We start from the raw sequence: 26,546 nt of genomic DNA, 5'->3' as shown, positions 1-26,546 counted from the left end.
TGAGAAACTTGCATAACATCTTTTGTCCTACCAGCCGGTGGCAGACGGGCCTCAAGGGAATCTACTGGCAATTAAGGTACTCCTTTTAATAGAGCACCGAAGCAAAGCATTAATACTTGGTGAAAACATGTGATCCTCATACCTAAGCCTTCCCCTCCAGTTATCCCGATTCTTGCCGTCACTCGGGGCCTCGGGTTCCGGACATAGACATGTGCAAACAACTTGTAGATACAATCTAAGCAATAAGTATAGAGCTTAAATCTAAGATCATGCCACTCGTGCACTAGTGACAAGCATTAAACACAACAAGATTGCAGCAACAATAACTTCACAAACTTTATAGATAGACTAATCATAATGTAACAATCCATCAGATCCCAACAAACACAACACCGATTACATCAGATGAATCTCAATCATGTAAGGCAGCTCATGAGATCATTGTATTGAAGTACATGCGAGAGAGTACCAACTAGCTACTGCTAGAACCCGTAGTCCATGGGGGAACTACTCACGGAGCATGATGGAGGCGGTGGCGTCGATGGAGATGGCTTCCGGGGGCACTTCCCCGTCCCGGCGGTGTGCCGGAACAGAGACTTCTGTCCCCGAATTGGAGTTTCGCGATGGCGGCGGCGCCCCTGGAGTCTTTCTGGAGTTTCGTCAATTCGTATCGGGGTTTTAGGTCTCGAGGGATTTTATAGGCGAAGAGGCGGTGCAAGGGGGTGCCTGGGGGGCCCACCCCATAGGCTGGCGCGCCCCCCTTCCAGGCCGCGCCGCCCTGTGGTCTGGGAGCCCTGGGCCTCCCCTCCGACTCTCCTTCGGTGTTCTGGTCCGTCTCGGTGAAATATGATGTTTGGCCTTTGTTTCGTCGAATTCCGAGAATATTGCCCGAACATCCTTTCTGGAACCAAAAACAGCAGAAAACAGGAACTGGCACTGTGGCATCTTGTTAATAGGTTAGTTCCAGAAAATGCATAAAATCTATACCTAATAATAAAGGGAGGATTGTTTCCTTGGTCCAACACTTTTTAAGGACCGTTTGGCGCCTGGCGCGCGGCACGGCCCTCGGTCCACCAAGGTCGCCGGCCTCGCGACGGCTCCCCGGAACAAACCAGGCGTCGACATCGGGACAACAGCCATCGAGGAGGCACAGGAGGATGGCCGTGCATAGGCGTCCATGGCGAGCGCCGGGTGTCCCTCTGTCATGGTGAGGTACTCGCCATCGGGACACTCCGTGCGGCACGAGCATGTGATGCAGTCGTCGGAAAGCGACGGGGGAGAACTTCATCAGTCCCGGCTCCCCATGCCATTCAGCGGCAGCAGAGGCGCGCCTCTGCTTGGCGAAGACCTCCGGCCGGCCGAGTGCCTGCTCTCTCCCAGCCTCCCATGCAGGCATCAGTCGGTGCGGCGATTTGGGGAAAATTGCCTCCACCCCTGCCCGCAGGGGAGAAGAACCTTATCCCTTTTTGTTTCAAAAAAAACCTTATCCCTTTATCAATTTCTAATTTAAGTTCTTTAACGGCTGATTGCTGCTAGCAGTGAGCGTGTGATTTCCTGCATTACTAATTGTGTGCACGCTGGTGCTAAAATTACCGCTAATTGCTATAGCTCCTGCTTGTACAGCATTGCTATATGCTGCTTTGTTGCTAAATTATACTTGTGTTGAAAATAAATAGTGAAGATAGACGGGGAGTAGATTAGATTAGATTAAATAAAAGTACTTCAAAAAATACCGAGTCTAAAATAGTAGGTTAAGTAAATGTAAATTAAAATTGAGTATAAAAGAGTATAGAAAATAGTTAGGTTTTAGCCCTTAGTTTTTTCTCTGAAATTCATTTTCTTTATTCCTTGGCCTACGACCACCTTGTACAAATTCTATCTACTAATGAGAAACCGAAAGCCAATATTTGTTGGATCTTTCAAAAAAGTTAGGGTTTTGTTTGTATATGGACTATTGTGTTGTGCCAATTTGATAGTTACAGAAAACTAAAAAATATATATCGTTAAAATAGAGTTCAATGTAGATGGTTCATCGGAAGAGGCAGATTCTTTAAAGAGCTATTCAAATTCATATATAAAGAGTTAAATTCGCCGCTTTCATTGGACTTGCTCTAATGAGAGAAGTTGTTGATCATGTTATGTGGGAGGAGTGAATGAGGAAAGAGCGAACTGATGCTAGGGTTATGTAAAAAAATTGTAAAATATTAAAACTTTATTATTTTGGTTTTATAATAAACATGAAAATGGAGGAGGGCATTATAAATATAAGAACATAGCAAAATATACCAGCTACTCATCTCCTCCGGCACAAGAACAAGGGATGACACATACATGGAGGAATAGTAAGACCAGGACCCCAAAACCCCATACAAATCAACTAATTTAGAAATTAAGTTTTCATATTTGTTCTCAAAGATGAATCAAGGATTATCAACATTTCCATGTCCAATTTAATTGAACTAAACGTAATGTTGACCACACGATCAACAATTTGTGCTCTTCCGCCGCAATGCGCGGGCATTTTCCTAGTCATTATAAAGTGCGAGCAAAACATGTAGGTATTGTCATAAAACTAGCATGGAACATCAGAAATTATAGATACGTTGGAGACGTATCAGTCTCCTCCAATTCCCCGTCCCGGCGGAGTGCCAGAACGGAGTTTCTGGTCCCGAGACGGAGTTTCGCGATGGCGGCGGAGTTTTGGATGTCTTCTGGCAATTTCGTCGAACCCCCTCGCGTTTTTAGGTCAGAGGGCTTAAGTAGTCAAAAGGGGAGCGTCGGAGGCTGGCCGAGGCGCCGCCACCATAGGCCAGCGCGGCCCAGGGGCCCACCGCGCCGCCTTGTGGCGTGGGCGCCTCGTGGCCCCCCTCCGTCTCGTCTTCTGGCTCTGTCAATCTTCTGTGAAAATAGGCCCATTGCAATTATTCCCGGGGATTTTCCTGAAAGTTGAGTTTCTGCCCAAAAATAGGACACCAGGGCAATTCTGCTGAAAACAGCATTAGTCCGTGTTAGTTGTATCCAAAATACACAAATTAGAGGCAAAACAATAGCAAAAGTGTTCGGGAAAGTAGATACGTTTCGGATGTATCAACTCCCCCAAGCTTAGCTTATTGCTTGTCCTCAAGCAATTCAGTTAACAACTGAGTGCGATAAAATAACTTTCATGAACACATTTGGTCATATGATGTAAATATTCTCATGATATGGACAAGTACTCAGGCAATTCATAATAAGATACATGCAAATAAAATCTTCTAATAGCTATGTCAATCATGGAAAAGATACCAACAATTAATAATAAGCATCATGAATCATGTCTATCAGCAGGATTGCAATGTTCATAAAAAGATATGATAAAGTGGTATCTCGCTTGCTCGTATTTGTACAGCAAAACATAAATGCCCAGGCACCTCTGGAATTTATGGAAAGACTAGAAGTAGAGATTATCAAAGATAAAAGCATCAAAGTTATACTACAACTAACTATATTTTGGGACAAGCATATTATACTAAGAATGACAGTTGTGCTCTCAAGAAAGTGCTCAAAAAAAGAATGGTGACTCAACATAAAAGTAAAAGATTGACCCTTCACAGAGGGAACAAGGGATTAACATACGCTAGAGCTTTTCATTTTTTAAACAGAAGTAAAATTGTTTTGAGAGGTGTTTGTTGTTGTCAACGAATGGTAGTGGGTGATGACCCACAAGTATAGGGGATCGCAACAGTCTTCGCGGGAAGTAAAACCCAATTTATTGATTCGACACAAGGGGAGACAAAGAATACTTGAAAGCCTTAACAACGGAGTTGTCAATTCAGCTGCACCTGGAAACAGACTTGCTCGCAAGAGTTTATCAGTAGTAGCAGTTTATAGCAGTAGCAGTAGTGAAATAACAGCAGCAGTGTAATAAAGACAGCAGTAGTGATTATAGTAAACAGCAGGATTAAAATACTGTAGGCACATGGATGGATGACAGGCGTTGCATGGATGAGAGAAACTCATGTAACAATCAAAGCAGGGCATTTGCAGATAGTAATAAAACGGTATCCAAGTACTAAGCAATCCATAGGCATGTGTTCCATATTTAGTCGTACGTGCTCGCAATGAAAAACTTGCACAACATATTTTGTCCTACCAGCCGGTGGCAGCCGGGCCTCTAGGGAATCTACTGGAAATTAAGGTACTCCTTTTAATAGAGCACCAGAGCAAAGCATTAACACTCCGTGAACACATGTGATCCTCACATCACCGCCTTCCCCTTCGGTTGTCCCAATTTCTGTCAATTTGGGGCCTCAGGTTCCGGACAGCGATATTTGTATACAACTTGCAGGTAAGATCATAAAGCAATGAATATCATCATGAATTGATAACATGTTCAGATCTGAGATCATGGCACTCGGGCCTAGTGACAAGCATTAAGCATAACAAGTTGCAACAATATCATCAAAGTACCAATTACGGACACTAGGCACTATGCCCTAACAATCTTATGCTATTACATGACCAATCTCATCCAATCCCTACCATCCCCTTCAGCCTACAGCTGGGGAATTACTCACACATGGATGGGGGAAACATGGTTGGTCGATGGAGAGGCATCGGTGGTGATGATGGCGATGATCTCCTCCAATTCCCCGTCCCGACGGAGTGGCAGAACGGAGTTTCTGGTCCCGAGACGGAGTTTCGCAATGGTGGCGGCGCTCTGGATGGTTTTTGGCGACTTCGACTTCCCCGTCTCGCATTTTTAGATCGAAACCCTTAAATAGTCCAGAGGGGGGCGTCAGAGGCTGGCCGAGGCGGCCACACAGTAGGGCGGCGCGCCCCCCTCCAGGCCGCGCTGGCCTAGTGTGGGGGGGCCCAGGGCCTCCCCCATGCCTGCCCTTCTGGCTCCGTGAATCTTCTGTAAAAATAAGCCCTTTGACATAAATTCGGGGATTTTCCTGAAAGTTGAATTTATGCACAAAAATGAGACACCGGGGCAATTCTGCTGAAAACAGCGTTAGTCCGTGTTAGTCGTGTCCAAAATACACAAATGAGAGGCAAAACAATAGCAAAGGTGTTCGGGAAAGTAGATACGTTGTGGACGTATCAACTCCCCTCAAGGTTAGCTTATTGCTTGTCCTCAAGCAATTCAGTTAACAACTGAGTGCGATAAAAGAACTTTCACGAACACATTTGTTCATATGATGTAAATATTCTCATGATATGGACAAGTACTTAGGCAATTCATAATAAGATACATGCAAATAAAATCATCTAATAGCTATGTCAATCATGGAAAAGGTACCAACAAATTAATAATAAGCATCATGAATCATGTCTATCAGCAGGATTGCAATGTTCATAAAAGGGTATGATAAAGTGGTATCTCGCTTGCCCGTATTTGTACAGCAAAACATAAATGCTCAGGCACCTCTAAAGTTCATGGAAAGACTAGAAGTAGAGATTGTCAAAGATAAAAGCATCAAAGTTATACCACAATTAATCACATTTTGGGACAAGCATATTATACTAAGAATGACAGTTGTGCTCTCAAGAAAGTGCTCAAAGAAAGGATGGTGACTCAACATAAAAGTATAAGATTGACCCTTCGCAGAGGGAAGCAGGGATTAACATGCGCTAGAGCTTTTCATTTTTAAAACAGGAGTAAAATTATTTTGAGAGGTGTTTGTTGTTGTCAACGAATGGTAATGGGTACTCCAACTACCTCGCCAACCAGACTTTCAAGAGCGGCTCCCATGAAGGACGTTATTTCTACCAGCAAGGTAGATCATCCCTCTTCTCTTTTGTTTACACACGTATTTTAGTTTTATTATGGGTGACACTCCCCCCAACCTTTGCTTACAGAAGCCATGGCTAACCGAATCCTCGGGTGCCTTCCATCAATCTCATACCATGGAGGAGTGTCTATTTGCAAAATTAAGTTGCTTACTGATGAATCAGGGCAAAACATGTGAAGAGAATTAAGTTTGATTAATTGGGGCTGGGCACCCCGTTGCCAGCTCTTATTATGAAAGTCTGTCAAAAGTAAATGACAAGGTTGAAAGATAAACACCACATACTTCCTCATGAGCTAAAACATTGACACAAATTGAGAAGCATTTTGAAGGTTTAAAGGTAGCGCATGAGAATTTACTTGGAATGGTTTGAAATGCCATGCATAGGTATTTATGGTGGACACTTATGAATAACTTGGTTTTCAGGGGTTTGGAAGCACGAGCAGCGTTCCCGCTCAGTACAAGTGAAGGCTAGCAATAGACTGGGGAGCGAAAATCAAGAGAGCAGTCACTGTCATAATCATGATTGCGGCAAAATAAATTAACGGAGGCATAAAAGTGATACAAGAACTCTGAGGCAAAGTAAATCATCGAGGCTTAATTGACTTTTGTTCAGTCATATGCATGCGTGAGCATGTGCCAAGTCGATTCAAATGAATTATTCAGAGGAGGATACCACAATGTCATACCTATTTATGAATAAAACAATGCAAGCAAACATTCATGACATGCTACTCATATTAATAAACTGGAGCTAAACATGAGAGATCATGAACTACTAGACTTTCTTAAATGACATATACCTCACATGAACCAACTAAGCATGCTCACATGGATGAGTATATGTACAAAAATGAAAAACAAATAGAGTTCATACCAGCCTCTCACCACAATCGAATTGTCGTAGATCGTCATTATTGCCTTTCACTTGTGTAGCTTGAATAATATGAAATGAAAACCACGCTCCAGCCACCGAAGACCATTGAACTCCAAAATGAACTTTACAAAACCAAAGAAGAACAGCAAATATTTTTGGTGTTTTCGAATTGGAAACAAGAACAAAAGGAAACAAGCAAACAAAGCAAAATCTTTTTGAATTTTCTTATAGCAAACCAACGATAGCAAACAAAGCAAAATAAAAGCAAGAAACCAAAATAAGCAAATGGTGAAAAGAAACAACAGAAATATTTTTGGTCTTTTTGTGTTTTAGGAAAGAAACAAAGCAAAAACAAGAAAATGAAAACTAGAAGAGTCACATAAACACAAAGCAGCAGAAATTCGTCAAACTTGACAGCAGTACAGTAATCGATTTTTAAGAAATTCTTCCGCTGCTCAGCTCGAAAAGTGTTCAACTAATGAAAGTTAGATAACAACCTGGGGAACATGCACAAAAACTGGCTTGGCAAAATAACGTTCTGGCTGTTTTTGAGAATTTTTCTGGTATCAGTCCAGAATCTGTTTCAGGCAGCACTTCCCCAAATATCATCTCCCTCTTATTAGAAAACCACTTTAAGAAACTAAACAAGTATGTACAAGTATCCAGCAACTATAATATGGAAAGAATGAGTGATGACGGTATACCTCCCCCCAAGCTTAGGCTTTTGGCCTAAGTGGAGTTCAACCCCAGCGAGAGTCAGGGTTCCAGGCCGGTGGATCATACATGGCGTAGTCATAATAAGGTCCCGGTGCAGAAGAAAAGGGTGAAGGCTCCTCATGCCCAAAATGTTGATGCGAAGAACTTGCTGCATCGGATGACGAGTCGAGGTGTTCCTCGGCCTCCTCCGTTCCGTCCCTTGCATGATGGCCATCCCCCTCTATGTATGCATTCAGTTCACCTTCCGTGACTGACCAATCCTTCCTGGAATCAATGTTAAACAGAACAGGTGCAGGTAATCCTACTAGTCTTTCAGTTTTATTAGTTGTTCTCCAAGTTTTCTTGTAAAACGTTATCTTGTAAGACATGTTACTGCTTGTGACGGTAAAGCACTCGTCCCTTGGGAACCCCAAGAGGAAGGTATGATGCATACAGCAGCGAGTTTTCCCTCAGTAAGAAACCAAGGTTATCGAACCAGTAGGAGTCAAGAAGCACGTTGAAGGTTGTTGGTGGCGGAGTGTAGTGCGGCACAACACCAGGGATTCCGGCGCCATGATGACCCACAAGTATAGGGGGTGTATCGTAGTATTTTCGATAAGTAAGAATGTCGATCCCAACGAGGAGCAGAAGGTGTTGACAAGCAGTTTCGATGAAGGATTCAATGTAAATGCTCACAGACAAGTATTCAGGGGGTTTTGATGTAACAGTTGAATAAAGTACGAGTAAGTAAAGTGCGAGAGTAACAATTGCAGCGAGTGGCCCAATCCTTTTTAGCACAAAGGACAAGCCGGTTTGTTTACTTATAATGACCAAACGTTCTCGAGGACACACGGGATTTTAGTCTAGTGCTTTCGCTACATACGGCTAAATAATCTTCATTGTTATGATAAGTGTTGTGTGGGTGAACCTATGCTAATGTACCGCCCTTCCTAGGACTAATACATACTTGTGATTATACCCCTTGCAAGCATCCGCAACTACAAGAAAGTAATTAAGAATAAATCTAACCACAGCCTTAAACTCTGAGATCCTGCTATCCCTCCTGCATCGATATACCAACGGGGGTTTAGGTTTCTGTCACTCCGGCAACCCCGCAATTGGCAAATGAGTACAAGATGCATTTCCCTAGGCCCATAAATGGTGAAGTGTCATGTAGTCGACGTTCACATGACACCACTAGAAGAATAACACCACAACTTAAATATCATACCATTGAATATTACTCAACCATAGTTCACTACTAACATTTAGACTTCACCCATGTCCTCAAGAACTGAACGAACTACTCACGAGACATCATATGGAACATGATCAGAGGTGATATAATGATGAATAACAATCTGAACATAAACTTGGTTCAATGGTTTCACTCAATAGCATCAACAACAAGTAGAGATCGATTCCGGGAGAGTTTCCCCTATCAAACAATCAAGATCAAACCCAAATTGTCCAGCGGTGGAGACGGCGGTGATGATGGTGGAGATGATGATGATGGTGATGGAGATGATGTCCAGCTCGATGACGGTGACGATGGCGTCGATTTCCCCCTCCCGGAGGGAATTTCCCCGGCGGATTCCTGCCCGCCGGAGAGCTCTTTTCTCTCTGGTGTTCTCCACCCCGCAGAGGCGGCTGTAACTCTTCGCGAGCTACCCTCTGTGGCTTAGGTTTTCGGGACGAAGGGTTTCGCGAAGAAAAGGAGGCGAAAGGGGCTGTGGGGCCCCCACACCACATGGTGGCGCGGCCAGGCCATGGGCCGCGCCGCCCTATGGTGTGGGCCCACCCTGGGTCCAGCTGGCTCCTCCTTCTGGCTTCCTTCGTCATCTTGAAAAATAGGATTTTTGGTATAATTTCCTTCCACAGTTGATCTTCCGAAATATTGCGTTCTGACGGTGCTTTTTCCAGCAGAATCCTGGCTCCGGTGCTTGATCCTCCAATAATGATGAAACATGCAAAATAGATGAAATAACATAAGTATTGTGTCCCAATATGAAATATATCAATGAATAACAGCAAATTATGATATAAAGTAGTGATGCAAATTGGACGTATCAACTCCCCCCAAGCTTAGACTTCGCTTGTCCCCAAGCGAAACTGAGCTCGGTAAACAGGACCACATGTTTATGGAGTGAAGAGTCGATAAATAAAATACGGACAAGAAGCATCATATTCATTCGCACAAGACATTATAGTAGACAACTTCCTCAAATAACTCAACTTGAAACAAGTATAAGGTAATCACAAATAAAGGTGCATAAGAAATCATAATTGGTGATGGCAAACTTCGTTCTTGGTCAGAGAACAATTAACAGATTATACTTATCTCATTGAGCAGCGCTCTCATGTTAAAGTTTATAAGGCACAACTTGCATACTCAATCATAATGGTCTCTTCATGATCATTGATAACTTGCAAAGCTATATTCATTCAGATAAAACTTGTACTAAACAAGGAAGAATAAAAGACATGATGAAGCAAATCACAATATAATGGTTTGATCACAACTACTCAAATGCTTGCTTGAGATGGAGGGAAATAGGTTTACTGACTCAACATAAAGTAAAAGACAGGCCCTTCGCAGAGGGAAGCAGGGATTAAATCATGTGCTAGAGCTTTTTCAGTTTTGAAATCATATAAAGAGAATAAAAGTAACATTTTGAGAGGTGTCTGTCGTTGTCAACGACTGGTAGCGGGTACTCTAACCCCCTTGCCAGACAACCTTCAAAGAGCGGCTCCCATATTATTTTCATTTTATGTGGCACTCCTTCCAACCTTTCTTTCACAAACCATGGCTAACCGAATCCTCGGGTGCCTGCCAACAATCTCATACCATGAAGGAGTGCCTTTTTATTTTAGTTTTATTATGATGATGACACTCCCCCCAACATTTGCTTACACAAGCCATGGCTAACCGAATCCTTCGGGTGCCGTCCATCAATCACATACCGTGGAGGAGTGTCTATTTAGTTTAGTTAATTTGGGACTGGGAATCCCATTGCCAGCTCTTTTTGCAAAATTATTGGATAAGCGGATGAAGCCACTAGTCCATTGGTGAAAGTTGCCCAACAAGATTGAAAGATAAAACACCACATACTTCCTCATGAGCTATAAAACATTGACACAAATAAGAGATACTAAGTTTTGAATTGTTTAAAGGTAGCACATGAAGTATTTACTTGGAATGGCAGAAAAATACCATGTAGTAGGTAGATATGGTGGACACAAATGGCATAGGTTTGGGTTAAGGTTTGGATGCACGAGAAGTATTCCCTCTCAGTACAGGTCTTTGGCTAGCAAGGTTAATTAGCAAGCATAAGAGTTGAGGGAAACAAACAAATATACATGTGATAGAAACAATCATGCATCTTCCTTGTAAGCACAAACAATTTTAACTTCAGAATAATAAGCTATGAGCTTAACAAGAAAGGAAGACAATGAAACATCTACATGTATTTCTCTTTTCTACCTAAACCTCAAAGTGTTGTTGCTATTGACCAATGCTAAGTTTGCCAAAACCAAATAGATTTATTCAATGCTCCCAAAGTGATACCAATACTAATGACAAGATAAATCATATAATAGAGATTGCAAACTAAAATAAGATGTGCAATATGTAAATGATAAGACTTCTCATTAATATTCCATAACGATAACTCACACCAAGGGATACATAGACAACCAACTAAAGGAGAGATACTTCCAAACTGCAACCCATCTTATACGATAACTTCCCTACTCATGATATGACACTACTTGATAATAAAAGTAAAAGGTAGTGATAATGTGATACCGCGGCACTCCCCCAAGCTTGGAACAAACCAAGGGGAATTAATCCTTTGGCGATGGTGGTGATGAACTCCTCCCGCGCTTCTTACAGAACTCTTTCAACTTCAGTTTCTCAGCTTGGCAATTCTGCACTAAGACTCGAAGAGATTCATTGTTATCTGAAGTTGGCGATGATGACCTTGTGATGTGAATCGAGTGGTATTCCAGCATTCTTCGGAGGCGGCAATTCTCCTCCTGGAGTATCTCCACTTCTCTTCTTAGAGCCCGATATTGATCACAAAACTCATCGGTAGTTCGTAGAACTTCTTCCAACACAGGGAAGGAGTCGAGGCTAAGAGCGGGTGGTAAAGGTCCCTGCAAGTTATGAGAAAAAGAACGTCGAGTGTCAACAGATCCCACCAAGATTTGCTTGCTCCCAACGGCTGGCTGCTCTTGTCTTGATGGCACCCTCTTCACTTCTTCCTCCGAAAGCCCCTTGCCCTTGTTGTTGGAGGCCATGGTGCTTCTAGACTGAAAACAGATCCTGGCAGAAACAGCTCGAAACAAAACACGTTGAGAAAACGATATACGGACCTCCAGGGGTCCGGGGAATTATATAGCAAAAAATTTCACGACAAAAGGAAAGTACCAGATCGAACCAGAGTCGGAAAGGGGCGACGAGGCGGCCAGACCATAGGTCGGCGCGGGCCCAAGCCAGGCCGCGCCGGCCTATGGTGGCACGCCCTCGTGCGTCCTTTCCACTCCGTTTCGAACTCGTAATTTTTCATATTTTCCAAAAACAGCAAAAATATTGTTCGGAAAGTAAATTGCGTACTTTTCATTACCGATCGTTACCTATTCAAAGTCGAGTTCAAGTGACTGTCAATTTGCCCTTTGATGAAAGCCTCTGGTGTTTCCACTTGAATAATATCAACATCAACATTATAGGAATCACCTGAGATATAATGCTTGAGTCTTTGTCCATTCACCACTTGCGTAGCATTGCCTTGGAGAGAGCTAATTTTGATTGCTCCTGAACGATACACCTCCTCGACGACATATGGTCCTTCCCATTTCGAGAGTAATTTCCCTGCAAAGAATCTGAGACGAGACCGATACAATAGGACTTTATCCCCAATATTAAATTCTCTTTTGATAATCCTTCTATCATGCCATTTTTTAACTTTCTCTTTAAAGAGTTTAGCATTTTCATAAGCTTCACTTCTCCATTCATCTAGAGAACTTAATTGCAACAACCTCTTATCACCGGCAAGTTTAGGATCTTTATTTAATTCTCTAACAGCCCAATAAGCTTTATGCTCTAGTTCTAAAGGTAAATGACAAGCTTTCCCATAAACCATTTTATAAGGTGACATTCTCATGGGATTTTTATAAGCAGTTCTATAAGCCCATAGTGCATCCTTCAATTTACTAGCCCAATTCTTTCTAGTTTTATTAACAGTCTTTCCCAAAATAGACTTAATCTCTCTATTTGATAATTCTACTTGACCACTAGTTTGAGGATGATAAGCGGAAGCAATTCTATGATTAATACCATACTTAGCAAGAGTTTTTCTAAAACCTCCATGAATAAAATGAGAACCTCCATCAGTCATAATATATCTAGGCACTCCAAATCTAGGAAAAATAATGTCTAAAAGCATTCTTAAAGAGGTCTCACCATCAGCACTTTTTGTAGGTATTGCTTCCACCCATTTAGTAACATAATCAACAGCAACAAGTATGTGAGTGTTACCTTCTGAAGACGGAAAAGGTCCCATGAAGTCAAATCCCCAACAATCAAACGGTTCAATAACAAGAGTATAATTCATAGGCATTTCATTACGTCTGGAGATATTACCAACCATTTGGCATTCATCACAAGATAAAATAAACTTTCTCGCATCCTTGAAGAGAGTTGGCCAATAAAAACCTGATTGTAGAACCTTTTGCGCGGTTCTTTCTCCGGCGTGATGTCCTCCATAAGCACTACCATGACATTTACTCAATATCTCTTGTTGTTCATATTCGGGAACACATCTTCGCATAATACCATCCACTACTTCTTTGTATAAGTGTGGGTCATCCCAGAAATAATGCCTCAAGTCATAAAAGAATTTCCTCCTTTGCTGAGCTGAAAAGGTTGGAGGCAAGTACTTGGAAACAATAAAATTAGCATAATCAGCATACCAAGGACTGTCTCGCGAGCTCACCTTTATTACAGCCAATTGTTCATTTGGAAAACTATCATTAACAGGAACAGGATCATAAGCAATATTTTCCAATCTAGACAAATTATCAGCAACAGGATTATCAGCACCTTTCCTATCTACAATACGTAAATCAAATTCTTGCAAAAGAAGTACCCATCTAATAAGCCTCGGCTTAGCATCTTTCTTTGTCATAAGGTATCTAATTGCAGCATGATCAGTATGAATAGTAACTTTTGAATCAACAATATAAGATCTAAATTTATCGCAAGCAAAGACTACAGCTAATAATTCTTTTTTAGTTGTAGCATAATTTCTTTGAGCAGCATCAAGAGTTTTACTAGCATAATGAATAACATTCAGTTTTTTATCTACTCGCTGTCCAAGAACAGCGCCTACAGCAAAATCACTAGCATCACACATAATTTCAAATGGTAAGTTCCAATCAGGAGGTTCAACTATAGGAGCAGTTGTTAAGGCTTTCTTTAGAGTTTCAAAAGCTTCCTTACAATCATCATCAAAAACAAATGGTACATCTTTTTGAAGAAGATTAGTAAGAGGTTTTGAAATCTTGGAGAAATCTTTAATAAACCTCCTATAAAACCCAAAGATGACCAAGAACACTACGAATACCTTTAACATCCCTAGGATAGGGCATCTTCTCAATTGCTTCAACTTTAGCTCTATCAACTTCAATACCTCTCTCAGAAATTTTATGTCCCAATACAATTCCTTCATTAACCATAAAGTGGCATTTCTCCCAATTAAGAACAAGGTTGGTTTCTTCACATCTCTGCAAAACTTTATCAAGGTTTCGCAAGCAACTATCAAAAGAATTCCCATAGACGGAAAAATCATCCATGAATACCTCTACAATACTCTCACAAAAACCATGAAAAATAGCAGACATGCATCTTTGAAAAGTAGCAGGAGCATTACATAAACCAAAAGGCATACGTCTATAAGCATAAGTTCCATAGGGACAAGTGAAAGTGGTTTTCTCTTGATCTTTAGCTTTAACACAATTTGTGAAAACCCGTAATAACCATCAAGAAAACAAAAATGAGTATTTTTAGACAATCTTTCTAGCATTTGATCAATAAATGGTAAAGGGTAATGATCTTTCTTAGTAACTTTATTAACTTTTCGAAAATCAATGCACATTCTATACCCTACAACTACTCTTTGAGGGATGAGCTCATCATTATCATTAGGCACAACAAGTCATTCCTCCTTTCTTGGGAACGCAATGCACAGGACTAACCCATCTACTATCAGCAATAGGATATATAATACCAGCTTCAAGAAGTCTTAATACCTCATTCCTTACCACTTCCTTCATCTTCGGAATTAGACGACGCTGATGTTCAACAACAGGCTTTGCATCATCTTCCATATTAATAGCATGTTGGCAAATAGAAGGAGAAATCCCTTTCAAATCATCAAGAGTATAGCCAATAGCTCCTCGGTGCTTCTTCAATATTTCCAATAACCTTTCTTCCTCAATCTCTGAAAGCTTAGAACTAATAATAACAGGATATATTTTCTTATCATCAATATGAGCATATTTAAGATTATCGTGCAAAGGCTTTAAATCAAAAACAGGATCTTCCTTTGGTGGCGGTGTTGTACCCAAATCTTCCACCGGTAAATCATGCTTGAGAATAGGTTGGCGAAGAAAAATTTCCTCAAGCTCATCTCTTTCTTTCCTAAAAACTTCACTCTCGCTTATCCTCCAAATGTTGCCGCAAAGGATTGTTAGGAACAAGAACAATAGATGCACATTGCTCCATTTTAAAATCATCACTAGGCAAATCAGCTTTATAAGGAGTTTTGGTAAATTTAGAGAAGTTAAACTCATAAGATTCACCAGCAAATTTAGTCAAAATTTTCTCTTTCTTGCAGTCTATAATAGCTCCACAAGTATTTAGAAAAGTTCTACCAAAAATAATAGGACAATAATCACTAGCAGCAGAACCAAGTACCAAAAAGTCAGCAGGATATTTAATCTTACCGCATAAAACTTCCACATCTCGAACAATACCAATTGGAGAAATAGTTTCTCTATTAGCCAGCTGAATAACCACATCAATATCTTCAAGTTCACAAGAATCAATTTCGTGCATAATCTCCGTGTAAAGCTCATAAGGAATAGCACTAACGCTTGCACCAATATCACATAAACCATAATAGCAATGATCACCAATTCTAACAGATAGCATAGGAACACTAACTTGTTTGGGTTTATTAGGATGTGAAACAATATTAGAAGCATCTTCACAGAAAATAATATGACCATCCTCCACATTTTCAGTCACAAGATCTTTAACTATTGCAACAAATAGGTTCAACTTTTATTTGTTCTTCGTGTTCTACAGGTTTCTTTTCACTTTTATGAACCGCACTATTTATAACAGAGTACTCCTTCATTTTAGCAGGGAAAGGAGTTTTTTCAATATAAGCTTCAGGAATAACATGATCAGCAGTTTCAACTACAACGCATTTATTAATAGATGAATCAATTTTATCTTTATAAGGTTCATGATACTTATCAAAATTCTTCTTTGGCAATTCATAATGAGAGGCAAAAGCTTTATAAAGATTTGCAGCAACTTGAGAATCAAGACCATATGTAGCACTCATATTACGAAATTTATCAGTATCCATAAAAGCTTCAATGCATTTATAATCATAAATTATACCTGATTCTCTATCCTTGTCGTTCTCCCAACCTTCAGTATTTTCTTGGATCCGATCAAGAAGGTCCCTCTTAAACTCTTCTTTGTTGCGTGTAAATGATCCGTATCAGAAGTATCCGCAAGGTCTTGTCTTGAAAAGAAAGTCTTGCATAGAAATTATCAATAATAACATTACCAGGAAGCTCATGAATGGGGCATTTGAGCATTAAAGACTTCAATCTCCCCCAAGCTTGGGCAATACTCTCTCCATCATGAGGCCAAAAATTATATATGCGATTCCGATCCTTGTGAATTTCACTTGGAGGATAGAACTTAGAATAAAACCGGGCACAATATCATTCCATTCAAGAGAATCCCCATTATCCAAGTAATTTATACCAATGCGCCGCTTTACCGTACAGCGATAAAGAGAATAGTTTCTTCCTCACCTCATCCATAGCAATACCTGCACACTTGAATAAACCGCATAATTCATGTAAGAACAATAAATGATCTCCTGTGGACAGCTCCATCCCCTTCATAGCGGTTATCCATAACACGTTCAATAATTTTCATAGGTATTTTATATGGTATCACTTCCTCACCTGGCGCCTCATCCACTACCGTTGCAGTAGTAGTAGATTTCCCAAATAAAAATTGAAGAGAAGATCTCTCCATAATGACTTATAGCAGCAGTAAATAAAATCAGCACAAACAAGAAAGGTTTTCCTTACCAATTCCACTTACCAATAGCGCTTCACTCCCGGCAACGGCGCTTTAAAATAGTCTTGATGACCCACAAGTATAGGGGGTGTATCGTAGTATTTTCGATAAGTAAGAATGTCGATCCCAACGAGGAGCAGAAGGTGTTGACAAGCAGTTTCGATGAAGGATTCACTGTAAATGCTCACAGACAAGTATTCAGGGGGTTTTGATGTAACAGTTGAATAAAGTACGAGTAAGTAAAGTGCGAGAGTAACAATTGCAGCGAGTGGCCCAATCCTTTTTAGCACAAAGGACAAGCCGGTTTGTTTACTTATAATGACCAAACGTTCTCGAGGACACACGGGATTTTAGTCTAGTGCTTTCGCTACATACGGCTAAATAATCTTCATTGTTATGATAAGTGTTGTGTGGGTGAACCTATGCTAATGTACCGCCCTTCCTAGGACTAATACATACTTGTGATTATACCCCTTGCAAGCATCCGCAACTACAAGAAAGTAATTAAGAATAAATCTAACCACAGCCTTAAACTCGAGATCCCGCTATCCCTCCCCGCATCGATATACCAACGGGGGTTTAGGTTTCGTCACTCCGGCAACCCCGCAATTGGCAAACGAGTACAAGATGCATTCCCCTAGGCCCATAAATGGTGAAGTGTCATGTAGTCGACGTTCACATGACACCACTAGAAGAATAACACCACAACTTAAATATCATACCATTGAATATTACTCAACCATAGTTCACTACTAACATTTAGACTTCACCCATGTCCTCAAGAACTGAACGAACTACTCACGAGACATCATATGGAACATGATCAGAGGTGATATAATGATGAATAACAATCTGAACATAAACTTGGTTCAATGGTTTCACTCAATAGCATCAACAACAAGTAGAGATCGATACCGGGAGAGTTTCCCCTATCAAACAATCAAGATCAAACCCAAATTGCTACGGCGGTGACGGTGTCCAGCGGTGGAGACGGCGGTGATGATGGTGGAGATGATGATGATGGTGATGGAGATGATGTCCAGCTCGATGACGGTGACGATGGCGTCGATTTCCCTCCCGAGGGAATTTCCCCGGCGGATTCCTGCCCGCCGGAGAGCTCTTTTCTCTCTGGTGTTCTCCGCCCCGCAGAGGCGGCTGTAACTCTTCGCGAGGTACCCTCTGTGGCTTAGGTTTTCGGGACGAAGGGTTTCGCGAAGAAAAGGAGGCGAAAGGGGCTGTGGGGCCCCCACACCACATGGTGGCGCGGCCAGGCCATGGGCCGCGCCGCCCTATGGTGTGGGCCCACCCTGGGTCCAGCTGGCTCCTCCTTCTGGCTTCCTTCGTCATCTTGAAGAATAGGATTTTTGGTATAATTTCCTTCCACAGTTGATCTTCCGAAATATTGCGTTCTGACGGTGCTTTTTCCAAATATAATCTCGGCTCCGGTGCTTGATCCTCCAATAATGATGAAACATGCAAAATAGATGAAATAACATAAGTATTGTGTCCCAATATGAAATATATCAATGAATAACAGCAAATTATGATATAAAGTAGTGATGCAAATTGGACGTATCACGCCAACGTGGAACCTGCACAACACAACCAAAATACTTTGCCCCAACGTAACAGTGAGGTTGTCAATCTCACCGGCTTGTTGTAACAAAGGATTAGATGTATAGTGTGGATCATGACGTTTGCGAAGAACAGTAAGAACCAGTATTGCAGTAGATTGTATTCGATGTAAAAGAATGGACCGGGGTCCATAGTTCACTAGTGGTGTCTCTCCAATAAGAAATAGCATGTTGGGTGAACAAATTACAGTTGGGCAATTGACAAATAAAGAGGGCATGACAATGCACATACATATCATGATGAGTAGTGTGAAATTCAATTGGGCATTACGACAAAGTACATAGATCGCTATCCAACATGCATCTATGCCTAAAAAGTCCACCTTCGGGTTAGCATCCGCACCCCTTCCAGTATTAAGTTGCAAACAACAGACAATTGCATTAAGTATGGTGCGTAATGTAATCAACACAAATATCCTTAGACATAGCATTGATGTTTTATCCCTAGTGGCAACAGCACATCCACAACCTTAGGGGTTGCTGTCACTCCCCCAGATTTAATGGAGACATGAACCCACTATCGAGCATAAGTACTCCCTCTTGGAGTTACAAGTATCAACTTGGCCAGAGCCTCTACTAGCAACGGAGAGCATGCAAGATCATAAACAACACATAGATGATAGATTGATAATCAACATAACATAGTTTTCCATATTCATCGGATCCCAACAAACGCAACATGTAGCATTACAAATAGATGATCTTGATCATGATAGGCAGCTTACAAGATCCAACAATGATAGCACATGAGGAGAAGACAACCATCTAGCTACTGCTATGGACCCATAGTCCAGGGGTGAACTACTCACACATCACTCCGGAGGCGATCATGGTGATGAAGAGTCCTCCGGGAGATGATTCCCCTCTCCGGCAGGGTGCCGAAGGCGATCTCCTGAATCCCCCGAGATGGGATTGGCGGCGGCGGCGTCTCTGGAAGGTTTTTTGTATCGTGGCTCTCGGTACTGGGGTATTCGCGACGAAGGCTTTAAGTAGGCGGAAGGGCAGAGTCGGGGAGCTGACGAGGGGGCCGCACGCTAGGGCGGCGCGGACCCCCCTTGGGCCGCGCGGCCCTAGTGTGGCGGCGCCTTGTCGCCCCACTTCGTATCCCCCTCGGTCTTCTGGAAGCTTCGTGGAAAAATAAGACCCTGGGCGTTGATTTCGTCCAATTCCGAGAATATTTCCTTTGTAGGATTTCTGAAACCATAAACAGCAGAAACAAAGAATCGGCTCTTCGGCATCTTGTCAATAGGTTAGTGCCAGAAAATGCATAAATATGACATAAAGTATGTATAAAACATGTGAGTATCATCAATAAAGTAGCATGGAACATAAGAAATTATAGATACGTTTGAGACGTATCAAGCATCCCCAAGCTTAGTTCCTACTCGTCCTCGAGTAGGTAACGATAACAAAGATAATTTCTGAAGTGACATGCTATCATAATCTTGATCAATACTATTGTAAGCATATGTAATGAATGCAACGATTCGAAGCAATGGTAAAGACAATGAGTAAACAACTGAATAATATAGCAAAGACTTTTCATGAATAGTACTTTCAAGACAAGCATCAATAAGTCTTGCATAAGAGTTAACTCATAAAGCAATAGATTCAAAGTAAAGGCATTGAAGCAACACAAAGGAAGATTTAAGTTTCAGCAGTTGCTTTCAACTTGTAACATGTATATCTCATGGATAGTTGTCAATACAAAGTAATATGATGAATGCAAATATACAAGTATGTAGGAATCAATGCACAGTTAACACAAGTGTTTGCTTCTGGGACAGAAAGAAGAAGGTAAACTGACTCAACATAAAAGTAGAAGAATGCCCCTTCGAAGAGGGAAGCATGGATTGCTATATTTGTGCTAGAGCTTTTATTTTGAAAACAAGAAACATTTTTGTCAACGGTAGTAATAAAGCATATGTGTTATGTATAAGACATCTTATAAGTTGCAAGCCTCATGCATAGATTACCAATAGTGCCCGCACCTTGTCCTAATTAGCTCGGATTTACATGGATTATCATTGCATAACATAAGTTTTAACCAAGTGTCACAAAGGGGTACCTCTATGCCGCCTGTACAAAGGTCTAAGGAGAAAGCTCGCATTGGATTTCTCGCTTTTGATTATTCTCAACTTAGACATCCATACCGGGACAACATAGACAACAGATAATGGACTTCTCTTTAATGCATAAGCATTCAACAACAGATAATATTCTCATAAGAGATTGAGGATTGTTGTCCAAACTAAAACTTCCACCATGGATCATGGCTTTAGTTAGCGGCCCAATGTTCTTCTCTAACAATATGCATACTCAAACCATTCAACTCATGATAAATCACCCTTACTTCAGACAAGATGAACATGCATAGCAACTCACATGATATTCAACAAAGATAGTTGATGGCGTCCCCAGGAACATGGTTATCGCTCAACAAGCAACTTATTAAGAAATAAGATACATAAGTACATATTCAATACCACAATAGTTTTTAAGCTATTTTTCCCATGAGCTATATATTGCAAAGACAAAGTATGGAATTTTAAAGGTAGCACTCAAGCAATTTACTTTGGAATGGCAGAAAATACCATGTAGTAGGTAGGTATGGTGGACACAAATGGCATAGTTTTTTGGCTCAAGGATTTGGATGCACGAGAAGTATTCCCTCTCAGTACAAGGCTTAGGCTAGCAAGGTTGTTTGAAGCAAACACAAGTATGAACCGGTACAGCAAAACTTACATAAGAACATATTGCAAGCATTATAAGACTCTACACCGTCTTCCTTGTTGTTCAAACCCTTACTAGAAAATATCTAGACTTTAGAGAGACCAATCATGCAAACCAAATGTCAACAAGCTCTACGGTATTTCTTCACTAATAGGTCCAAAGTACATGATGCAAGAGCTTAAACATGATCTATATGAGCACAACAATTGCCAAGTATCAAATTATTCAAGATATTATACCAATTACCACATGCAGCATTTTCTGTTTCCAACCATATAACAATTAACGAAGCAGTTTCAACCTTCGCCATGAACATTAAGAATAAGCTAAGAACATATGTGTTCATATGCAACATCGGAGCATGTCTCTCTTCCACACAATGAATGCTAGGATCCAATTTTATTCAAACAAAACAAAAATAAAAACAAACAGACGCTCCAAGTAAAGCACATAAGATGTGACGGAATAAAAATATAGTTTCACTAGAGGTGACCTGATAATTTGTTGATGAAGAAGGGGATGCCTTGGGCATCCCAAGCTTAGATGCTTGAGTCTTCTTGAAATATGCAGGGATGAACCACTGGGGCATCCCCAAGCTTAGAGCTTTCACTCTCCTTGATCATATTGTATCATCCTCCTCTCTTGATCCTTGAAAACTTCCTCCACACCAAACTCAAAACAAACTCATTAGAGGGTTAGTGCATAATCAAAAATTCACATGTTCAGAGGTGACATAATCATTCTTAACACTTCTGGACATTGCACAAAGCTACTGAAAGTTAATGGAATAAAGAAATCCATCAAACATAACAAAACAGGCAATGCGAAATAAAAGGCAGAATCTGTCAAAACAGAACAGTCCGTAAAGACGAATTCTTCTGGGGCACTAGACTTTCTCAGATGAAAATGCTCAAATTGAATGAAAGTTGCGTACATATCTGAGGATTACTCGCGTAAATTGGCAGATTTTTTTGAGTTACCTACAGAGAATACTACTCAAATTTGTGACAGCAAGAAATCTGTTTCTGCGCAGTAATCCAAATCTAGTATGAACCTTACTATCAAAGACTTTACTTGGCACAACAATGCAATAAAATAAAGATAAGGAGAGGTTTCTACAGTAGTAACAACTTCCAAGACTCAAATATAAAACAAAAGTGCAGAAGTAAAATCATGGGTTGTCTCCCATAAGCGCTTTTCTTTAACGCCTTTCAGCTAGGCGCAGAAAGTGTGAATCAAGTATTATCAAGAGATGAAGCATCAACATTGGGGTTTGGAGTTTTCTGAACTATGCATTGTATCTTATCTATGTAAGTTTCAGAGGCTCCTTTTTCATTACTCTTAGGCTTGCTATTCTCATCAAACAAATTTTCAGGAACAATCCAATCAAAAATTCTTTTCTAGTGCCTCGCACATTCCTAAGAGCTTGCAAGGTATTGATGTTTTAATATCCCCCTCATAATTAAATTTATTAGTGTACTTTTGTATATCTTTTTCCATCTTTTCAAGGGTACTAGCAAAGTTGGTATAAGAGCCAAGCATCTTATATTTAGTTAAGACTTTTCTAGCTTCTCTTGCTACATCACCAAATTCTTCAAGAAGGGTTTCTAAGACAAAATCTTTCTTTTCTCCTTCTTCCATATCACAGAGTGTAAGAAACATATGTTGAATTACGGGGTTGAGATTAACAAATCTAGCTTCTAACATGTGTACTAAAGAAGCAGCAGCAATTTCATAGGTAGGAGCAAGTTCTACCAAGTGTCTATCTTCAAAATCTTCAACCATGCTAACATGGGTAAAAAATTCTTCTATATTATCTCTCCCAACGATAGACCCTCGTCCTACCGGTACATCTTTAAGAGTGAACTTAGGAGGAAACATGATGAAATAAGCAAAGTAAATGCAAGTAACTAATTTTTTTGTGTTTTTAATATGGAGAACGCAAACAAGATAGTAAATAAAGTAAATGCAAATAACTAATTTTTTTTGTGTTTTTGATATAAGAACAAACAAAGCAGTAAATAAAGTAAAGCAAGACAAAAACAAAGTAAAGAGATTGGAAGTGGAGACTCCCCTTGCAGCGTGTCTTGATCTCCCCAGCAACGGCGCCAGAAAAAACATTGCTTGTGACGGTAAAGCACTCGTCCGTTGGGAACCCCAAGAGGAAGGTATGATGCGTACAGCAGCGAGTTTTCCCTCAGTAAGAAACCAAGGTTATCGAACCAGTAGGAGTCAAGAAGCACGTTGAAGGTTGTTGGTGGCGGAGTGTAGTGTGGCGCAACACCAGGGATTCCGGCGCCAACATGGAACCTACACAACACAACCAAAATACTTTGCCCCAACGTAACAGTGAGGTTGTCAATCTCACCGGCTTGCTGTAACAAAGGATTAGATGTATAGTGTGGATGATGATGTTTGCGAAGAACAGTAAGAACCAGTATTGCAGTAGATTGTATTCGATGTAAAAGAATGGACCGGGGTCCACAGTTCACTAGTGGTGTCTCTCCAATAAGAAATAGCAAGTTGGGTGAAAAAATTACAGTTGGGCAATTGACAAATAAAGAGGGCATGACAATGCACATACATATCATGATGAGTAGTGTGAAATTCAATTGGGCATTACGACAAAGTACATAGACCGCTATCCAGCATGCATCTATGCCTAAAAAGTCCACCTTCGGGTTAGCATCCGCACCCCTGCCAGTATTAAGTTGCAAACAACTGACAATTGCATTAAGTATGGTGCGTAATGTAAACAACACAAATATCCTTAGACATAGCATTGATGTTTTATCCCTAGTGGCAACAGCACATCCACAACCTTAGGGGTTGTTGTCACTCCCCCAGATTTAATGGAGACATGAACCCACTATCAAGCATAAATACTCCCTCTTGGAGTTACAAGTATCAACTTGGCCAGAGCATCTACTAGCAACGGAGAGCATGCAAGATCATAAACAACACATAGATGATAGATTGATAATCAACATAACATAGTATTCCATATTCATCGGATCCCAACAAATGCAACATGTAGCATTACAAATAGATGATCTTGATCATGATAGGCAGCTCACAAGATGCAACAATGATAGCACATGAGGAGAAGACAACCATTTAGCTACTGCTATGGACCCATAGTCCAGGGGTGAACTACTCACACATCACTCCGGAGGCGATCATGGCGATGAAGAGTCCTCCGGGAGATGATTCCCCTCTCCGGCAGGGTGCCGGAGGCGATCTCCTGAATCCCCCGAGATAGGATTGGCGGCGGCGGCGTCTCCGGAAGGTTTTCCGTATCGTGGCTCTCGGTACTGGGGTATTCGCGACGAAGGCTTTAAGTAGGCGGAAGGGTAGAGTCGGGGAGCTGACGAGGGGGCCACACGCTAGGGCGGCGCGGGCCCCCCTTGGGCTGCGCGGCCCTAGTGTGGCGGCGCCTCATCGCCCCACTTCGTATCCCCCTCGGTCTTCTGGAAGCTTCATGGAAAAATAAGACCCTGGGCGTTGATTTCGTCCAATTCCGAGAATATTTACTTTGTAGGATTTCTGAAACCAAAAACAACAGAAAACAACAACTGGCTCTTCGGCATCTTGTCAATAGGTTAGCGCCGGAAAATGCATAAATATGACATAAAGTATGTATAAAACATGTGAGTATCATCAATAAAGTAGCATGGAACATCATAAATTATAGATATGTTTGAGACGGATCAGTTACTCAAATTAGAAGAATCAGAAACAAATTCATGTTTAATCATGGAGACTATGTCAAGTTTCTCTATGGAAAGCTGAATATCAAGATGGCGAGGTTCTACACCATGCATAGCTAATAAACGAGAGGCGATGAGACCTCCACAAATTCCTCCCTTCTCACGGTTAGTAGCAAGTCTATAGGCTATCAAAACACCCAAATTATAAGTCCTATCACCTTGTAATGTAGCAGCTAGAAAAGCTAAATCCTGGATAGATAACTTACTTGCATTCTTTCTAGCAAGAACGCACTTGGTGATGAAATAAGCAAAGTAGCGAATAGCTGGGAGTTGAATACTACTGATTTTACCACTATCCTCTGAGAAGCTTCTTCCTTGACAAATCATCTTGTAGAGACCCAAGAGCTCTTGTGGTAGTCCCCTAATCTTCTCACATGATCCCCATTGTGGCACTCTAATTGCCGCACAAAAATCATCAAGAGGCAAGTTGACAGTTTTATTATAAATTTTGTATCGAACCATGGGGTTAGATCGAGACCAATTGAATTCAAAATCCTGCACTACAGACATGGCCAGTTTTGCATATTGGTATGGTTCACCAACAACAAAACTTCCCAACCCTGCATTGGAAATCAGATTTTGAACATCTTGCAAGATTCCCGCACTCCTCATAAAATCAACTCACGGGTAGTAAGAAGGATATACTCCCTCTTCGCGGTGAACTCTCATAACTTGTTGCACCTCCAATTCTTGTTGGTTTAGTTGATGACTATTCCACTCCATTTTCTGAAATTTTTCAACAAACATTATAACATTTGATTTGGTGACATATAATTGAGGGAAACTACTATAAGAACTTGCTAGAGTACTAAACATGCATCAAAACTAGTTTCTACAACTTAGAACAAGCATGCAAGCTCACTAAACATGTTACCTATAGCAACAAAATATTCAAGATATACTCAACCAAACAGAATTCTACTTGGATAATCGGAGGAGTCACATACCGGAGAGCAAATGTGCCGAATTTCAGGCAGAAATCTGGGCTGAGCAAAAAGATCAAGAAATCTTGAGCTCTTGAGCAGAAACGCGAGTGAGAGAAAGCTGGTGCGAGTTTTTTCGGGAGAGAGAATGAGATGGGAGAAAGAGATGAAATAGTGGGGCAAGGAGGGGGCCACACCACAGGGTGGCGCGCCCCCCTCCTTGGCCGCGCCGGCTGGTGGGGTGCCACCCTGGGGTGCCCCACTGGTCATCCCCATGTGCTCCCAGGTGCCTCTTCGAAAAATAAGACCAACGGTATAATTTTTGTGAATTTCTGAAAACTTTGAAAAATGCACATTTCTGGGTATTAAGTTTATTATTACTGGCAGAAAAAGATTTTGAAATCTCTAATTGACCTAAGAACTTTGCAAAACAAATAGTGCTACAGCAAGTGGAACAAGTGGAGGAAGGAAAAGAGATGTTGTTTAGCTCCTCTATGCATATAAAATGTATTTGGTAACAAGGTTGATCAAGTCTTGCCACCAAATAAATTTTACACAGCATAAGAAGAAATAAACCTCAAATCAATCATGTTACCTTGAATTGTATTGATATGGATCCAATCATAATATTTTGATATCCTTCCTTAGGATCATATATAGGACAATCAATAGCTCCAACTTTGATAGTTCTCACATTAGAAATTATATTAACTCCACATACTTTATCAATCCTCTTGGGAAAATA

Source organism: Lolium perenne, chromosome 3 (genome assembly GCF_019359855.2).
Source record: "Lolium perenne isolate Kyuss_39 chromosome 3, Kyuss_2.0, whole genome shotgun sequence".
Classification (NCBI taxonomy): Eukaryota; Viridiplantae; Streptophyta; class Magnoliopsida; order Poales; family Poaceae; genus Lolium; species Lolium perenne.
This window is presented reverse-complemented; position numbering follows the sequence as displayed.